Source organism: Patagioenas fasciata, chromosome 10, assembly GCF_037038585.1.
Source record: "Patagioenas fasciata isolate bPatFas1 chromosome 10, bPatFas1.hap1, whole genome shotgun sequence".
NCBI lineage: Eukaryota > Metazoa > Chordata > Aves > Columbiformes > Columbidae > Patagioenas > Patagioenas fasciata.
The window spans coordinates 21,578,966-21,596,259 of NC_092529.1; the positions used below are offsets into that span (position 1 = coordinate 21,578,966).

Here is a 17,294-nt window from a genome sequence, read left to right on the forward strand (position 1 = left end):
ATGAGTGCCGCAGAGCAATCCCGTCTTTGCATTCCACTCCCGGCCACTCCGAGCTGAAGAAGCATCTTGAACTGTGTCACGGGAGCTGTTGTGTCCTGCGTTTCTTTGCAGCCGCGCCTGTGGGCAAAGCTGATCCAGGTTCCCGTCTGGGTTCCAGGACCGAGCCTCCAGGACATGCCATGGGTACGTCATGGCTTTTTCCTCCCTTTGGGAGCTGCCAGCCCCAAGCCCCAGGGTCCGCCAGTTGGGCAGGTCTGCGGGTGTGAGGACAGACCTGCTCGTGTGCGTGCCCTCTCCTTGCGCGGTCCCCTCACCGCTTCTGCCATTCAGTGCTGCCCATGCAGATCACAGCAGGTGATGGAAGCTTCTCTGGCTCTTTATTGACAGATGATCCCGAAGGATGGACTTTTCCGGCTCCTCGGCAGCGTGCTGGGCTACGGCCCGGCTGGCGTCCCAGGGGTGAGCAGTCTGTCTGTGCTGAGCTCACAACCTCTGCCTTGTTTTTCTGTGATGCATTAATCTCACATAGAACAAAATCTTGTTTCTAAGGTCTTCCAAGACCAATGTATGAAGCTGAAGGAGGAAAAAAGGCCCCAGATTCATTGGAAGTCAGGAGACAAAAGCTGGATGAACTGCGCAGAACACACAGTGGGTATATTTTACTCAGAATTAGCTGTGAGTCTCAGCATCCAAAGGTTTAGGTACCGGTCTGGACAGGCTGTACAGCAGGAAGGGGTCGATCAGAGCCCCGCTGCAGCAATGCTGGTGTCACGCCTTGCAGCTGCCAGAGAGATGGTGCAGGGCTTGTGCGGCCACTTGTGGTTCAAGCCAAGTGCCAGGGGCAGCTGCTGGGATGGGGCAAACGTGCCTGGTGCTGGTGCTTCCAGGAAGGGCAGGAGGGCCTTGCAGAGGAGTCTTCTCCAAAGGGCTGTTTCCCCAGCTGGCCTGGCTGCAGCTTCTTCCCGTTCTCTTTGAAGGACGGCGCTCAGCATCACCCTAAAGTTTGCCCACAATGTGCAGTGCAAACCAGAAGGTCACGTGCCATTTCCTGGTGTCCCAGCAGGGCCAGACGTGGCTGTTGTTCGGAGCACTGCCAGGCGCAGCCTCAGAAGCCCAGCCCTGGTTTCTAAACCTTAGCCGTGCCTTTGAGACGTCTTGCCCCCTGAAGATACCAATCTCCCTCATGGGGAACGGTTCCATCTGATCCAGCCCTCCCTCTTTCTTTCTCAAGAGACAAACCGCAAGGCTGTGCAGAAGGAGGTGTTTCCGGAAGGAAGCCGCAGCTCCCTGCCGGGCTCTGGTGAAGCAGCAGAGGCGATGCCAGCCGCTGGTATGCCAGGTAATCACTGTCGCATGGTCAGGCAGTGTCACCCATCAGGATGGGTGTGTGTCAGCAGGCTCTTTCCCCGGTGCCCGCTCTTGCACCTCACCTCACAGCCAAAACACAAAGTGCTTTGGGTTCGTGCCGTCTGGGCCACGTTCTGCAGCTGATGGGGAATGTGACTGTTGCACAAATGCACCTCCCGCTGTAGCTGCGGCCCAGAGCTTGCCCTGAGTCCCCACAGGCTCAAGGCACAGGAGCAGCACCGAGCGGGATCCCAAAGGGGATCTGAGGTCCAGAGCGATGCCCTGACGGCCAGATCGGGCAGGGGCTTAGAGGGAACCTCCCCGTCCCCCTGCATCCTCTGTGCCTGAGCCGTGCTGAGGCTTTACCTCTCGTCTCTGCTTTCTGACAGGGCTGCCAAGGCCCGGAGGTTACCAGCCCAGCAGCCTAAATGAATTCCATAGGACGAACTCAGGTACTGAGCGGTCTTGGTGGGGTCCCTGAACAGGAGACACATCCCAAAACCTGGGAGCGGCTGCAAGCGATGCCCACGCAGGAGAAAAGGCAGACGGGGAGAGCAAGGCTCATGTCCCTCTTGAGAGGGCCGGACTCCGTCCCCTGCGCCTGTGGGAGCTGGACTGGGGGGCAGAGCTGGGGCTGGCAATGCCTGCTGCAGGGACGGCTTTTGTCCGTGTCCCTCAAAGGAGCGACTGGCCAAGCAGCTGCGCTCCCCCCGTGCTGTCCTTCTGACCTTCTGGGTTTTGTTTGGTGGGACAACCTGTCCCAAAGGGTGGGAGTCCTGTCCCAAAGGATGGGAGTCCTGTCCCAGAGGGTGGGATGGTGCCTCCAGCCAGCAGCCCCAAGGGAAACCAGGAACTTGCTGGCCGTATAGAAGGTGCTGCAAGCTTAGCAGTGGTGCACAGGATGGACTAACATCTGAATTTCTCCTCCAGATGTGGCTGGTAACACAACCACAGGTGGTCCCAATCCCAAGGGGAGCTCAAGTGTTTTCTGCCCTGAAGTTTTGGGAAAGCGCTGCGTCATATTCACAGTAACAACTATAATTTCCATACCACTGGTAATAGTGCTCTTCTGCGTCGCGATCTGGCAGTGGAGGACGGCTAAAAAGTGAGTTATTGCTTTTCCCACCACGGCTTCCTTAGGTGGCTGCGTGTACCACAAAGAATATCTAGTCCGGCTGCTGCGGAGTGGCCAGTTACTGGCTGGGCAAAGAACTCTGCTGAGGATTCTGCTGCTGTCGGATGCTTCAATTGGCCTCTTAATCCCTGGGCCACCTTCCCAGGAGCCCGCCCTGACTGGGGCCAGGCTTAGCTCAAACTGACCCTGCCTGGGCAAGAGCAGCCCCAGGACTGGCAGGCACAGGCAAAGCCAGGGCAGGAGGAGAAGGAGCAGGGGATGAGATTGCCCAAGAAAGCGAGATGCTCACTGTCACCCGCTCCCGAGCAGTGAACCTGCCCAGAGGAATCCCTGTGCTCGGTGGTGCCATGAGGTGCAGGGGTCCACCTCGGCCCAGGCCGGCCAGCAGCTCGGCCCGTGGTGCTGGGGAGCCTTGCCAGCTCTGGGCCGTGCTGCGGAGGACAGGCCCTGTGTCCCGCCTGCAGCTGAGGCCTCAGCAGCCTCCTCTCTCCACAGGCTCCGTGATGCAGAGGCAGCAGCCAGGCGGTCTGGAATATGGCAGCCACCCCTCACCCCAGAGAAGAAGACCTGGCACTGTGGCACTTCTGAGAGGTACACCCAAAACCAGCAGCTGCTGTCCTTGCTTGCAAAACTGGCACATCCTCCATCCCTACAGCTCCTGTCTCCCCCCAGCACATCATCGGCTGCCGAGCAGCAGTGGGAGCCCAATAACATCATCAAGAAACTTATGGACTTCAAGTCAGCTCGTCCGCACTCCTCTCCACCCCTGCGTCCTTCTGGCCCATCACCATCTGCTCTGCAGGGACAGGACCAGAATGGTGCTCTGCAGCATCAGATTGGCGTCAAGGAAGCACGTCCAGCCTCGTCGCCACCCCAACGTTCCCAGAGCCCATTCTTTGCTGACCTGAAGCTACTGAAGGCATGGAAAAAGCCCAATGTCATCCAGCTCCCATAGTGCTGGTGACAAGTGTGTCCACCATCCCCACAGTTTCCCAAATAAAGGGGACTGTTATGTTGCACATGTGTCTTGGTTGTACCAAAATCAACTCGCAGGCACAACCCCGCATCCCCTCCGGGTCGGCAGGAGCCGGGCGCTGGGCTCCCCCCACCAGCAGGGGGGCCACCAGGGGCTGCGGGAGCCCATAGCCATGGTCTGAAACAGTCGGTGACACCAATGTGACCAACACACGGTGCGGGAGGTGGTGACAGGAGCCCAGCCTGGGCAGTCGCACGGGGGTGCCTGAGGACTGGAGGAAAGCAAATGTCACTTCAGTCTTCAAAAAGGGCAAGAAGGAGGACACGGGTAATTACAGACCGGTCAGCCTCACCTCTGTCCCTGGGAAAGTAATGGAACAGCTTATCCTTGGTGCCATCTCAAGGCACATCAGGGATAAGAGGGTCATTAGGGGCAGTCAGCACGGCTTTACCAACGGAAATTCATGCTTGACCAACCTCATAGCCTTTTATGAGAATGTAACAAGGTGGATGGATGATGGCAGAGCGGTGGATGTGGTCTACCTTGACTTCAGTAAAGCCTTTGACACAGTCCCTCACAGCATCCTCACAGCTAAATTGAGGAGGTGTGGTCTCGACAATAGAGTAGTGAGGTGGGTTGCAAACTGGCTTAAAGAGAGAAGCCAGAGAGTGGTGGTCAATGGTGCGGAGTCCAGTTGGAGGCCAGTATCTAGTGGAGTGCCTCAGGGGTCAGTACTGGGGCCAGTATTATTCAATATATTCATTAACGATTTGGACGAGGGAACTGAGTGTACGATCAGCAAGTTTGCTGATGACACTAAGCTGGGAGGAGTGGCTGACACTGGAAGCTGTGCTGCCATCAGAGACCTGGACAGGCTGGAGAGTTGTGGGGGAATAACCTGATGAAATTTAACAAGGGAAAGTGTAGAGTCCTGCATCTGGGCAGGGACAACCCCAGGTTCCAGTATAGGTTGGGGAATGACCTATTAGAGAGTAGTGTAGGGGAAAGGGACCTGGGGGTCCTGGTGGACAACGGAATGACCATGAGCCAGCACTGGGCCCTTGTGGCCAGGAAGGCCAATGGCATCCTCGGGTGTATTACAAGGGGGGTGGTCAGTAGATCGAGAGAGGTCCTCCTTCCCCTCTACTCCGCCCTGGTGAGACCCCATCTGGAATATTGTGTCCAGTTCTGGGCCCCTCAGTTCAAGAAGGACAGGGAACTGCTGGAGAGGGTCCAGCGTAGGGCAACAAAGATGATTAAGGGAGTGGAGCATCTCCCTTATGAAGAAAGGCTGAGGGAGCTGTGTCTCTTTAGTTTGGAGGAGACTGAGGGGTGACCTTATTAATGTTTATAAATATATAAGGAGTGAGTGCCACGAGGATGGAGCCAGGCTCTTCTCAGTGGCAAAAAATGATAGAACAAGGGGTAATGGGATCAAGCTGGAACACAAGAGGTTCCACTTAAATTTGAGAAAGAACTTCTTCTCAGTGAGGGTGACAGAGCACTGGAACAGGCTGCCCTGGGGAGGTTGTGGAGTCTCCTTCCCTGGAGACATTCAAACCCGCCTGGACACCTTCCTGTGCGACCTCTCCTAGGCGATCCTGCTCCAGCAGGGGGATTGGACTGGATGATCTTTTGAGGTCCCTTCCAATCCCAAACATACTGTGATACTGTGTGATACTGTGATACCTGTCTTTTCGACTCCAAAGGGGGCTGCCTGAGTATCTGAGGGTGATGAAGCGATGATGAAGGTCGGGTATAACTGCTAAGAACACAACACTGCTGAAGGGGGTGCCTGTTTCCATGGCGGGTAACAGAGCCCGGGCTCCATGCCCTCGCTCCCTGGCAGACCCAGGCCTTGCTGCGGGTTAAATCCCGCAGGACTACTGAGCAAAGCCCGATTACCCGCCCCCTGCCCGGGACTCCACAGCTGCGGTCGGTCACCCCGCGGGGTGTGTGTGGGTGTCACACAGTATCACAGTATCACAGTATGTTTGGGATTGGAAGGGACCTCAAAAGATCATCTAGTCCAATCCCCCTGCTGGAGCAGGAACGCCTAGGTGAGGTCGCACAGGAAGGTGTCCAGGCGGGCTTTGAATGTCTCCAGGGAAGGAGACTCCACAACCTCCCTGGGTAGCCTGTTCCAGTGCTCTGTTACCCTCACTGAGAAGTTCTTTCTCAAATTTAAGTGGAACCTCTTGTGTTCCAGCTTGATCCCATTGCCCCTTGTCCTATCATTGTTTGCCACTGAGAAGAGCCTGATTCCATCCTCATGTCACTCACCCTTTATATATTTATAAACATTAATAAGGTCACCCCTCAGTCTCCTCTTCTCCAAACTAAAGAGCCCCAGCTCCCTCAGCCTTTCTTCATAAGGGAGATGCTCCACTCCCTTAATCATCTTTGTTGCCCTACGCTGGACCCTCTCCAGCAGTTCCCTGTCCTTCTTGAACTGAGGGGCCCAGAACTGGACACAATATTCCAGATGGGGTCTCACCAGGGCGGAGTAGAGGGGAAGGAGGACCTCTCTCGATCTACTGACCACCCCCCTTGTAATACACCCAAGGATGCCATTAGCCTTCCTGGCCACAAGGGCACAGTGCTGGCTCATGGTCATCCTGTTGTCCACCAGGACCCCCAGGTCCCTTTCCCCTACACTGCTCTCTAATAGGTCATGCCCCAACCTATACTGGAACTTGGGATTGTTCCTGCCCAGATGCAGGACTCTACACTTTCCCTTGTTAAATTCCATCAGATTATCCCCCGCCCAACTCTCCAGCCTGTCCAGGTCCCGCTGGATGGCGGCACAGCCTTCTGGCGTGTCAGCCACTCCTCCCAGCTTAGTGTCATCAGCAAACTTGTCTAAATCATTAATGAATATATTGAATAATATTGGCCCCAGTACTGACCCCTGAGGCACTCCACTACATACTGGCCTCCAACTGGACTCCGCACCATTGACCACCACTCTCTGGCTTCTCTCTTTAAGCCAGTTTGCAACCCACCTCACTACTCTATTGTCGAGACCACACCTCCTCAATTTAGCTGTGAGGATGCTGTGAGGGACTGTGTCAAAGGCTTTACTGAAGTCAAGGTAGACCACATCCACCGCTCTGCCATCATCCATCCACCTTGTTACATTCTCATAAAAGGCTATGAGGTTGGTCAAGCATGACTTACCCTTGGTAAAGCCATGCTGACTGCCCCTAATGACCCTCTTATCCCTGATGTGCCTTGAGATGACACCAAGGATAAGCTGTTCCATTACTTTCCCAGGGACAGAGGTGAGGCTGACCGGTCTATAATTACCCGGGTCCTCCTTCTTGCCCTTTTTAAAGACTGGAGTGACATTTGCTTTCCTCCAATCCTCGGGCACCTCTCCCGTTTCCCAAGACTTGGCAAAAATGATGGATAGTGGTCTAGCAATGACTTCAGCCAGTTCCCTCAGCACCCGCGGATGCATCCCATCTGGACCCATGGATTTTTGGACGTCCAGACTACTTAATTGTTCCCTAACCCAGTCCTCATCGACTAAAGCAAACTCCTCCATTAACCTGGCTTCATCCGGGGTCTCAGGGGTACAGGGTTCCCCAGGACATCCTCCAGCGGAGTAGACAGAGACAAAGGCGGCATTCAGCAATTCTGCCTTCTCTGTGTCTTCTGCCACCAGGGCACCCACCTCATTCATCAGTGGGCCTACATTGCCTCTGGTATTAGTTTTATCTGCTATGTATTTGAAAAAGTTCTTCTTGCTGTCCTTGACCCCTCTCGCCAGCTGTAATTCTAAGGAGGCCTTGGCTACCCTAGCTCCCCTCCTGCATCCTCTAACAGCAGCCTTATATTCCTCCCAAGTGGCCAGTCCCTGCTTCCATGACCTGTAAACTCGCCTCTTCTGCTTGAGCATACCCAACAGATCCCTATTCAACCACGCAGGCCTCCTGGCTCCCTTCCTCGACTTCCTACGTGTGGGGATGCTCTGATCCTGAGCATGGAAGAAGCAATCTCTGAATGCAATCCAGCTCTCTTGGGCCCCTTTTCCTTCAAGCAGTCTTGCCCATGGGGTTTCCCTCAGCAGTTGCTTGAAAAGGCCGAAATTAGCCCTGCCAAAGTCCAGGGTTGCAATTCTACTTGCTATTCTGTTCCTGCCACATGAGATGCTGAACTCCACCATCTCGTGGTCACTGCAACCCAGGCAGCCCTCAACCTTTACTGCTTCAACCAGACCCTCTTTGTTAGTGAGGATGAGATCCAGCAGTGCACCTCTCCTGGTCGGCTCCTCCACCATCTGCATGAGGAAGTTATCATCAATGCACTGGAGGAACCTCCTGGACTGTGGCTGGCTGGCTGAATGGTCCTTCCAGCAAACATCAGGGAAGTTAAAATCACCCACAACAACCAGGGCCTGTGACTGTGAGGCCACTCTCAGCTGCGCATAGAAGGCCTCATCAACTTCCTCAGTCTGATCTGGTGGCCTGTAATAGACACCTACAACAGTATCACCCCTGCCAGCCTGTCCCTTGATCCTGACCCATACACTCTCAACTCGTTCCTCATCCGCTCCTGGGCAGAATTTAGTACATTGCAGTTGCTCTCTCACATAGAGAGCAACTCCACCACCACGCCTGGCTGGCCTGTCTTTCCTGAAAAGGGCATAACCATCCATGACCACATTCCAGTCATGTGAACTGTCCCACCACGTTTCTGTAATTGCCACCAGATCATAATCTCCCAACCGAACATAGGATTCTAACTCCTCCTGCTTATTCCCCATGCTGCGCGCATTGGTGTACAGGCATTTCAGGGAGCGAGCAGAGCACACCAATTTCTCCCTAGGGGCACAGGAGGCCACCCGGTCCTCATCTGTTTTAGAATGCTGCCCCTCTGGGGCAAGCCCAACTACAACCCCATCCCCCTTCGAGGCTAGTTTAAAGCTCTCCAAATGAGCCCAGCTAATTCCTGCCCCAGCATCCTTTTGCCTCTGCGAGATAAGCCTTTCCTGCATAACACTGTCCGGACTGGAGTCTTATAAAACCAGCCATTATCAAAAAAACCAAAGCCCTGCCTGTAGCACCAGTCTTGGAGCCAACCATTTAGAGATTGAATTTTCCCATTCCACCCCACATCATCACTTGAAGAGGGAAGGAGTGAAGAGAAGATCACTTGAGCCCCTGAATCTTTCACCATCCTTCCCAAGACCTTGAAGTCATTCTTCATTCCCCTCAGACTACGGGAAGCAACTTCCTCCCCATCTGTCTGGAAGACCAGCAGTGGGTAGTAGTCTGTCGGGTGCACCAGTCTGGGGAGCTCTCTAGCAATATCCTTGATCCGGGCTCCAGGTAGACTACAGACTTCCCTAAGATGAGGGTCAACCCTGCATATTGGGCCCTCTGTTCCTTTCAGAAGGGAATTTCCTATTACAATCACCCTTCTATCTTTCTTATCAGAGGTAGTCTTCAGTTGTGTAGTCAACCGCCTCTTCCTATGTGATCTTGTAGGCAGGCTTGGCACCACCTCCTCACCTACCTCTTCTTCAAGATCCAGGGCCTCAAACCTATTACGGAGGGGCACCTGGGGAGGCGAAGCAGGCAGGGAGGGGGGCTGCCTGTGATGCCGAACTGGAATAAGCTTCCAACCCTCATCTTTTTTTAGGTCATTTACCTCTGCCCGACAGCGACAAGGGTGGGGCTGTCTCAGGACCTCCGCCTCTGTCCGGGAGGGCAGGAGGTCCATCTCCTTTTCGGGGGTACCTCCCTGGGGCCTTTCCGACCGGCACGTAAGGGTGTTACTCCACCAGTCGATCTCCCTTTCGCACTCCCTGATGGACCTCAGCGTCTCAACCTCCTCCTTAAGCTTCACAACCATGTCGAGCAGATCTTGCACCTGCTCACACCTCACACAAGTGGAGTGCTGGCCTCCCTCCTCCGGCAGCAGCAGGCTCTGGCACTCCTTGCAGCCGGAGACCTGAACAGCCACCGTTTGGGACAGAACTTCAGTCTGCGTTGCCACAGTCTTTTTGAGACATGCTCTCCTTCTGGAGGCGACCATGGTCATCAGCGGTCTGGGACGCTGGCAATAAGTCGGTGGGAATGATAAACAAGTGCTCTCTGCACCCCGCTGCGCCAGCTGCCACACCCGCTGCGCTAGCTAGTTGCTCCTCTCTGCACCTGGTGGTCAGTGACTAGTCGCTGCCCTCCCAAAGGTTTTTTCAAGGCAAGGGGAGGAGGTGTGGTCGCCGCCACCGTGGGAACGCCCCCCGCCACGTCAGCCGCTCTCTCGCAATGGCTACCGGGGCTTCGGGGGGATCGGGACCGCCGGGAGTCACGCTGTCCCTGTACGTTCCCCTCTGGGCTTTCTAATCTCGGCTAAACCTCGTAGTCGACTGAACCTCTCCGGCTCTGGCTCTCGCTGCGCTGGCTCCGATCAGCTGACTGTCCGGCTCCTAACGGGGGCCTCTGCTCGGGGTGACCCCGCGGGAGAACTTGGTCACTGGCTAAAGGCAACTGGTTTGTCTTTCTGCTCCGTGCTGAGGGCAGCGCAGCCGCTCACCTCAGCCGGGGGGCAGGGGCCGCTCCCCGTGGCCGCGGCAGCGCCCGAGCCGCCGGGCGGGCAGCGGGGCAGGAGCCCTCGGGGCGCCGGCGGAAGGAAACGGCCGCGGCCACCGCCGCCGGGCGTGCCGCGCTGCCATGGCGACGGGGGCGGGCCCCGGGGGACGGCGGGAGCGGGGCGAGCACGCCGGGCCGGGAGAGAAGGGGCTGAGCGGGACGGTGTCCCCGCCGGCGGGGCCGCAGGGGCGCGGGGAGGCCGCCGGACCCACCCGGCTCCCGCCGCGTCCGGCCACCACTGCTCCGCCGCCGCCGTGGGGAGAGGCGGGGCCGGCAGAGAGCGCATGCGCGGCTGCGCGGGGCACGGGCGACGGGTGGGGGCGGCGCGGGCGGAGCTTTCCCGCCAGGCCGGGCAGCGGCCCCTCCTGCGCTTCCCGCAGCGCTCGTCCCTCTGTCTCACCTGAGGCATTCGCTGTGTGCAGGGCTGGGGACACAGGAGAAAAGGAGATAAAGCTGCTGGAGAGTGTCCAGAGGAGGCTACGCAGCTGGTGGGGAGGGGAAGCCGTGTGAGGAGCGGCTGAAGTCCCTGTGTTTGTTCAGCTGGAGCAGAGCAGACTGAGGGCAGAGCTCATGGGCTGCAGGTTCCTCAGCAGGAGGGCAGGGCTGAGCTCTTCTCTGTGACAGTGACAGAGCCCAGGGAATGGCAGAAGATGTGCCAGGGAGGGTCAGTGGGACATGAGGAAAAGGTTCTTCACCCAGAGGTGCTGGACACTGAACAGGCTCCCAGGGAGGTGTCACGGCCCAGCCTGACAGTGTTCAAGAAGAGACTGGACAGCGTCCTCAGACACACGGGGTGAGCTGTGGGGTGTCCTGTGCAGGGACGGCAGTTGGACTCCATGATCCTGATGGGTCCCTTCCAACTCAGGACATTCTGTCATTCTATGATTCCCTTCTTATATCCCTATTTTTTTTGTCTCTCCTGTGAGTAGTATAATAACATAAGGCTTACAACCCCACATGTGCTACAAAACTCTCATGTTAATCCTTTTGCTGTTAAGCTGTTCACCAATTAGGGTTAAGTAATACAAATCTTTCTGCTGCCAAATCGTCTGCTAAATGGGCTGAGAAATAAAAGACATTGTTTTTCTTGTTTACAGACCTAGAGTATTGTATATACTGTTCTCTATATATACTGGGTCCCTTCCAACTCAGGACATTCTATGATTCTAGGAGAAATGGCTGAGGAGCAGCTGGTACCCCTCTTACCACAGCGTGCCACCTCCTGGGTGCTGCAGCGTGGCTACACAGAATCAAAGGTGACTCCATGTTCATTTTCTTCCCAATCAGAGATGCACGAGGGCCTGGTGTCCCCTCAGCTGCCTCTGCCCAGGCCAGGAGCCAGGGCTTTGGCCTCTCGGAGCTGCTGTGTGCTCAGAAATACAGCGAACAGCAGTGAATAAATTCACTGACACAGCATTGTGAATCCTTCTTAGTGGTTCAAGTTTGGGGTGTCACTGAAAATTTTCAAAACATGGTACCTTTTGGGTAAATCATGCCCTACAGCTGCTCTGTTGGTTCCGTTGTGTCTCACTCATTTAGCGTTGGTGATGATTCTACGCCAGACACTGGTTTGAGAGGCTTAGTTAAAGTGGGTTTTTTAGCACCTTTAGCAGGCACAGAAGGTAGTCTTGAACACAGAGTAGAATAGGTTCGTAATGGCTTATGTTAATACTAGAGTTGAATACACAGTTCCTGATTAAAGGAGTAATAAGAGCTGTAAACCTTTGGGGTGCATTGGTGTGCTTGGCTGAAACATCTGTCCGCTGGGTAGGAAGGATGTTTTTGGAGTGAGTGTCCTCATAACACGTGTGAAGTTAAGTTCTGGTTTTCAAGACACTTGCAGATTTTTGACATTATAATGTGTCCCTCTCATTAGCCACGTTAGTGTGTTAGAACATCGAATTAGTGTCTCTAGTACATCGTATAAATTACATAAACAATAGCAGCAATTGTGTGGTTTTAACTTATGTTTTTTAAAGATAAAAACATTCTGGAACTTAGTGGAAATGCTGAGGATATCTCCTCTTCCCTTGCCTTCTCTTCCCTCTTCTTCCCTCTGTCTCTTCCTTTTCTTTCTCCTAAGCTGAAGGAGCTGTCAGCATAGGAGATGCAGGGCTTGCTTCTTAAAACGTGTCAGTCCTTTTAGTACTGAAGAGTCTTAAACACGTCATGTTTTTTGACAGCATTAGCATACTGCATTTCCTGCAGTAACTGTGATTTCTAAACAAGCAAGAAAATCTCTGTGCGACTCTTAACCTCTGTCTCCCTCTAAAAGACTCGAATGTGGTTTCCCTTACCATGTCTACCTGTCAGAAACTGTTGCTAAAGTTTACAAGTTTCATTTTTAAAATTAACTGCAGGGCTCATATTGAATGCTTAATCCTACTGCGTGTGATTGTGCTTTTGCCATCAGTTATAATTCTCGTGTGTTTAGGGTTTTGCTGGCTCAGAGCTGGAATGGTGGGCACGCCGTGTGATATCTTTTCCCAAAATTTGTGTTTATCATCACATAAGTACCTGAATAAACAAACTCCCTGCATACATCAGAACGAATTTATAAAATTCATAGAAGAAAGCATAAGGTTTGTCTTGTTGTAAAGATACAACCACAGAGGTGTACCGTGCTTTTTGAAAAGAAGCACTGGCTTTGGTCTTTTATGTCTGAAATAAGGAAGAAGCTCAGGTGTTCACCACGCCGTGTCCTTGATCCGGCTCGTGGGGATATTCCGACTGGACACAAGAGAGACATTTTTCCTGATGAGAACAATCAGCCATTGCAATAATCTCCCCAGGGAAGGGGTGGATTCCCAACATTGGACATGTTTGAGATTCAGCTGGACAGGAGGCTGGGCCTTGTCTAGGCCGGACTTTGCCGAGAAAGCTTGGACCAGGTGATCCTTGTGGCCCCTTCCAACCCGCTATTCTATAATTCTATGATAAGGGGTTTTTGGTTCAGAGGGTGAACCGAAACTGGCAGAAAACGCACTGAGGTTGAACATGAGATACAGGCTCCCAGATACAACCAGAAAAACATTTTTGCTCAGGGCAACTCGATAGAGTATAAGGAGGGAAAGAAGGAAAAGGAAACTTTTTTTCCCCCCTGGGAGTCTGATTTTGATTTTGAGTTTGATGATAATCCTAGGAACACAGTGAGATTTGCTAATACCATAGGGCCAAGTTCAAACCTGATGCAAATGGAAGAACTGAAGCTCAACCTGCCTACCCCAGGCCTGAGTTTTGCTCTGTAGATCTTACAAATCTCACCTGACTGGAACTTATTTCAGATCAGCACATGCCACCTGGTGGCAAATTCACATGATGCATCCCTTCTTCTTCCAGCTCTGTAAAACGCTTTATTAAGGTTTAGGCCTCTTTGGATGTTCCTTGGATTGCTCGGGGTGCAAGGCGGGTTCCATCTCCAAAGTTCCTGTGCCTCATCTTGGCAGCTCCTGCGTAGTTTGGAAATCCCACCTGTTCAGGTGGTGGTGTTTTGCACCAGGATGTTAGACCAATATAAAGCGTGCTTTTCAGCAAGGTGTTCTGAGCGCTTTCTGATTCAACGCTAGCAGCTAGCTGAAGAATAACATTATGGGATTAATCTGTGAAATAAGGTATTGTAAAGAATATGGAACTTTTACCTTTAACCTGTTACCTTCATTTCTGCATCCGAATTGTTTGTGGTTGCACAAGCGCTGGGTTTAAACACTTTATTCCTCTTTTCTGCCATTCTGCTTGCTTGCTGGGGTTAGCAGTGTTCTTTTCCAGCATAACACAGCCTTTGCAAAGATGATTTTGGCTTTCCCTATGAGCCTCTCGTTTGCACTGTTCATGCAGGCACATCACGTGTTGTACAGTATCTGTCTTGTTTGTGACGAGCCAGTGTGATGGGAAGGGAACTAAAGGCTACGAGGGATAATCAGCAGATGCCGTGAAACAATGCCAATGAAAAATATGTAAGCAGTTTTCATTAAAGGAGAGAGAGGAGAGCTAATCATCACCCCCCATTTTACAACAGCACCTGTAAAACAATGGAGAAAGGTCCGAGTGTCTTGGCTTTTGAGTGGCTGTACTTCAAAATAATGATTAAGAAATTTTATAACCAAAGTCTACAACTTTGTCTATGGTGAATTCTTTCCCAGATCAGGGAATACAGGGGCTTGGAGACCCTCTTCTCCCTCTGCATGTGGTGTGTGTGCTCCTTCCAGAAAGATGTTAAAAATGTTAACCTGCTGCATTTATTTCAGTAGTCTGCTTTCATCATTCGTCTGTGTGTAACAATTTTACTTTCTAAAGCAAATGCTTACATATTTTTCATTTTATAAAGCCTGTAATGGTTGAAGTTACGTGCAGCTCTATAGGTGTGAATTAATATGAACCACAAAGGAGGAAAACAAATTTTAATAGGATAATATAGCAGCTGGAAGTTTGCAGGCAGCTAATTTAAACCACGCACCCTTACCAGTCTGCCTTGAGCTTTAGTGAGAAATAAGTGAGATGCAGTTAATTCTGATCATAATTTTAGCGGTAATTTTTTTGATGGTTAAAACTTATCAGTCTACAGCTTTTTTTTTTTAATTGCCACATCATAATTTTTCAACTGAAGGGGTGACTTCTGCATTAAGTTGAGTTTGTTTTTAAGACCTAGAAGTAATAAATGCCAGATCCCCTGTGATGCTCAATGAAAATTCAGATTCATATCTGTACAAAATTTGATCAGTTTCTTCAAATCAATGACTGCTAAGGCCCACTGCGTGCTTTACAGCGGCTAATTTGCTGCCAGAATGGGTATTATCTGTGTCTCAGATTAGAAACAGTTATTAACTAAATAATAGTTCTCTTTCCATCAAATGAGAAGACGCTGGCACAATGGAGTGGCTGCTCCCTGAGGGAGATGCTGGAAGAGGAGGGATTGAAGCACTGAGTTTTGGTTTCTGGTTGGCTTTTCTTTGATCTGGAAAGAAAGAACAAGGATGAGGAGGTATGGTTTACTTTTTAACAAAACATCTGGAGCGGCGAAGGAGCAGAGTCGGGCACTGGGTCAGTGTAAACCTTTGGTTGCCCAGACAGACCAACTTGCCACCAGATTGCTGCAGGAAGAAGGCACAAAATGCAGATCAAGAAAACTGAGCTGCAGAAATGAAGTCTTGTGGTTTCTGACCATTAAGTCACTGACCAAAACCCAAAGAACCCTTGGGATGAGTTAGACTTTGGCAAAGATAATGTATTGGTGCCCCTGCAGCTGGGTGTCCAGCGGGAAGGGGCAGCTCTTGGTGGTGTGGAAATCTTGCTGAGAGCTGTGTCGCTAACAGCGCAGCGGCCGCGTTCCAGCTGCAGCTGCCTGGTGATTTGCATGGTGTGTTTAGCTAGGATTTCCACTAAGTCCCATCGAAGTCCCTAAATAAACCCATCCCTAGGAGAGGAAATGGGGTGTTTGTGGAGGGGCGGTTAGCCAGAGTCCTCATCCCTCTGTTCACGCTGCAGGAACAGGAGTGAAAACCGACACGGTCCAGCTCGGTGCCATCAGTGCTGTCATCATGTCATAAAGCTTGTCTTGTGTCCTGCTGCGCTGGGTTCCAGAAAGCTGTTCTGCAAATAACAGCCAAATGTATATACTGGAATTCTGCCTTTCGTGACATAATAGTGGGACAGCTTGGAATGATTTTATGAGCTCTGCGCCACGCAAAAAAGGTGAGGAGTCAGTTTGCTCCAGGCTCACAGCATCTGCAGGATGCCGCAAGGATTCGTATGGATTGTCAAAGAACGAGGGCTTGGAGCGTACGTTGTACGATAACCTCATTGACAGAGCCTCGGGTCATGCATGAATGCAGGACATTCAGAGGGGTATATTTCAAATACATCTTCACCACTTGAAGGGGAAATAAGTTACTTCAGTGCATTTATCAGAGGACAGTATATATTGCAAAAGCGGACTATTCCGATTTTAAAACAAATCTGTTTTGACTGTGATCTTGTCTACCACCCATGAACATTTTTGCAGGTAAAACAGATTGGGAAGCGGTCTGTCCAGAGTCTAAACTGACAAGCGTGCGCGTTCCTGAGGGACCGGCACGGACGCTTGTTTCTTCAGGGACATAAGAAACAGTGTGACGGACCCGTTTTGTCACAACCTACTGTCTTGCAAGTGGGCTTTCCGATTCTGTGGAGTTATTTTGTTTCTAATTAAAAATAGGTGCTTTAAAATTGTAATTGAATTCAAGCAAACTGCATTTGATTTCTTCTCCCCATGTCCCTGCACTTGGCAGCTCTGCACTGTAGTTGGCTTCCGTGTATCTCCCACTAACACCTGACCAACACTGCGTGTTAGAAAGCCAGCGTTATCAAGGCCTTCCTCTTCATTGTGTGCACCGGTGTGTGGAGACAGCAGAGTGTGCTTGCACCCACAGCACAGCCAGGAGAGGCTGCTGCTAGGAGAGCTTCTCCAGGTTCTTTCAGCCTCCTCCTCTGGGCTTCAAATTCCTACATCCCTTACCCCTCCTCCCTCAGACCCAGGCTACCGTGAGACTCCAGTCTGTGCAGGACCTGTGCAGCATCGCTTTTCAGACGTGGCTCACAAGGCATGCTTGGAGTCTGGAGACCCAAAATCCCAGAGGAGGGGAAAAGAAGGTACTTGTTTCCCCCCAGAGAGCCCTGGGGTGAAAGCTGGAACAGCAATGGGCTCAGGGGACCCACAGGAAGTTGCCTTTCCTTGGCCACACTCGAGGAGACTGTCCCATAGTCAATGACTGGATCTAAAACCCTCCTTCCCCCATCCTTGCTCACCCAATGAAAATTCTCAGTACCCTTAGAAACCCACCTTAGAATTTCATGTGGAAACCCACCGTGGAATTCACCTAGGCCCGGCCTGGGGGCAGAATCCAGGTGTTCCAACCCAGGCTGCCGAGGGTCCGTTTGCTCTTTGGGCAGTCGCTTTTGCCTGTAACAGTTTTGAGAGTCAACCAGTTCTAACGCTTCTCCCGGGCAGTGTGGTGATGGTTGTTCCCTCCAGTGCTTTGCAAGGCTTCCTCTGTGTGCCGGAGCTCTCCCGGGAGGGAAACCTGGGCCAGTCCTCGAGCACCCCGTGGGGTACAGAGCAGTGCGTCCACCATCTCTATGGCTCCTGTGGCCTCTCAGCCCGTCCCCAGCAGCCCTGCAGTGGTGAACCAGCCCCATGGCCTCCAACACCAGCTGGAATCAAAACCAGAGCTTCCATCATCCCCACAGCTTTCATGTTCTC

The 17,294-nt window shown here is 52.4% G+C and overlaps 1 long non-coding RNA gene across 1 annotated transcript; it reads left to right on the top strand.

The window, feature by feature from the left end:
- The first annotated feature begins 1,240 nt into the window (after positions 1-1,240).
- Positions 1,241-3,449, top strand: LOC139828709 (uncharacterized). The gene is made up of 3 exons (XR_011740625.1): positions 1,241-1,339; positions 1,737-2,452; positions 2,978-3,449. It is a non-coding gene; the product is annotated as an uncharacterized lncRNA (long non-coding RNA).
- Positions 3,450-17,294: the final 13,845 nt, after the last annotated feature.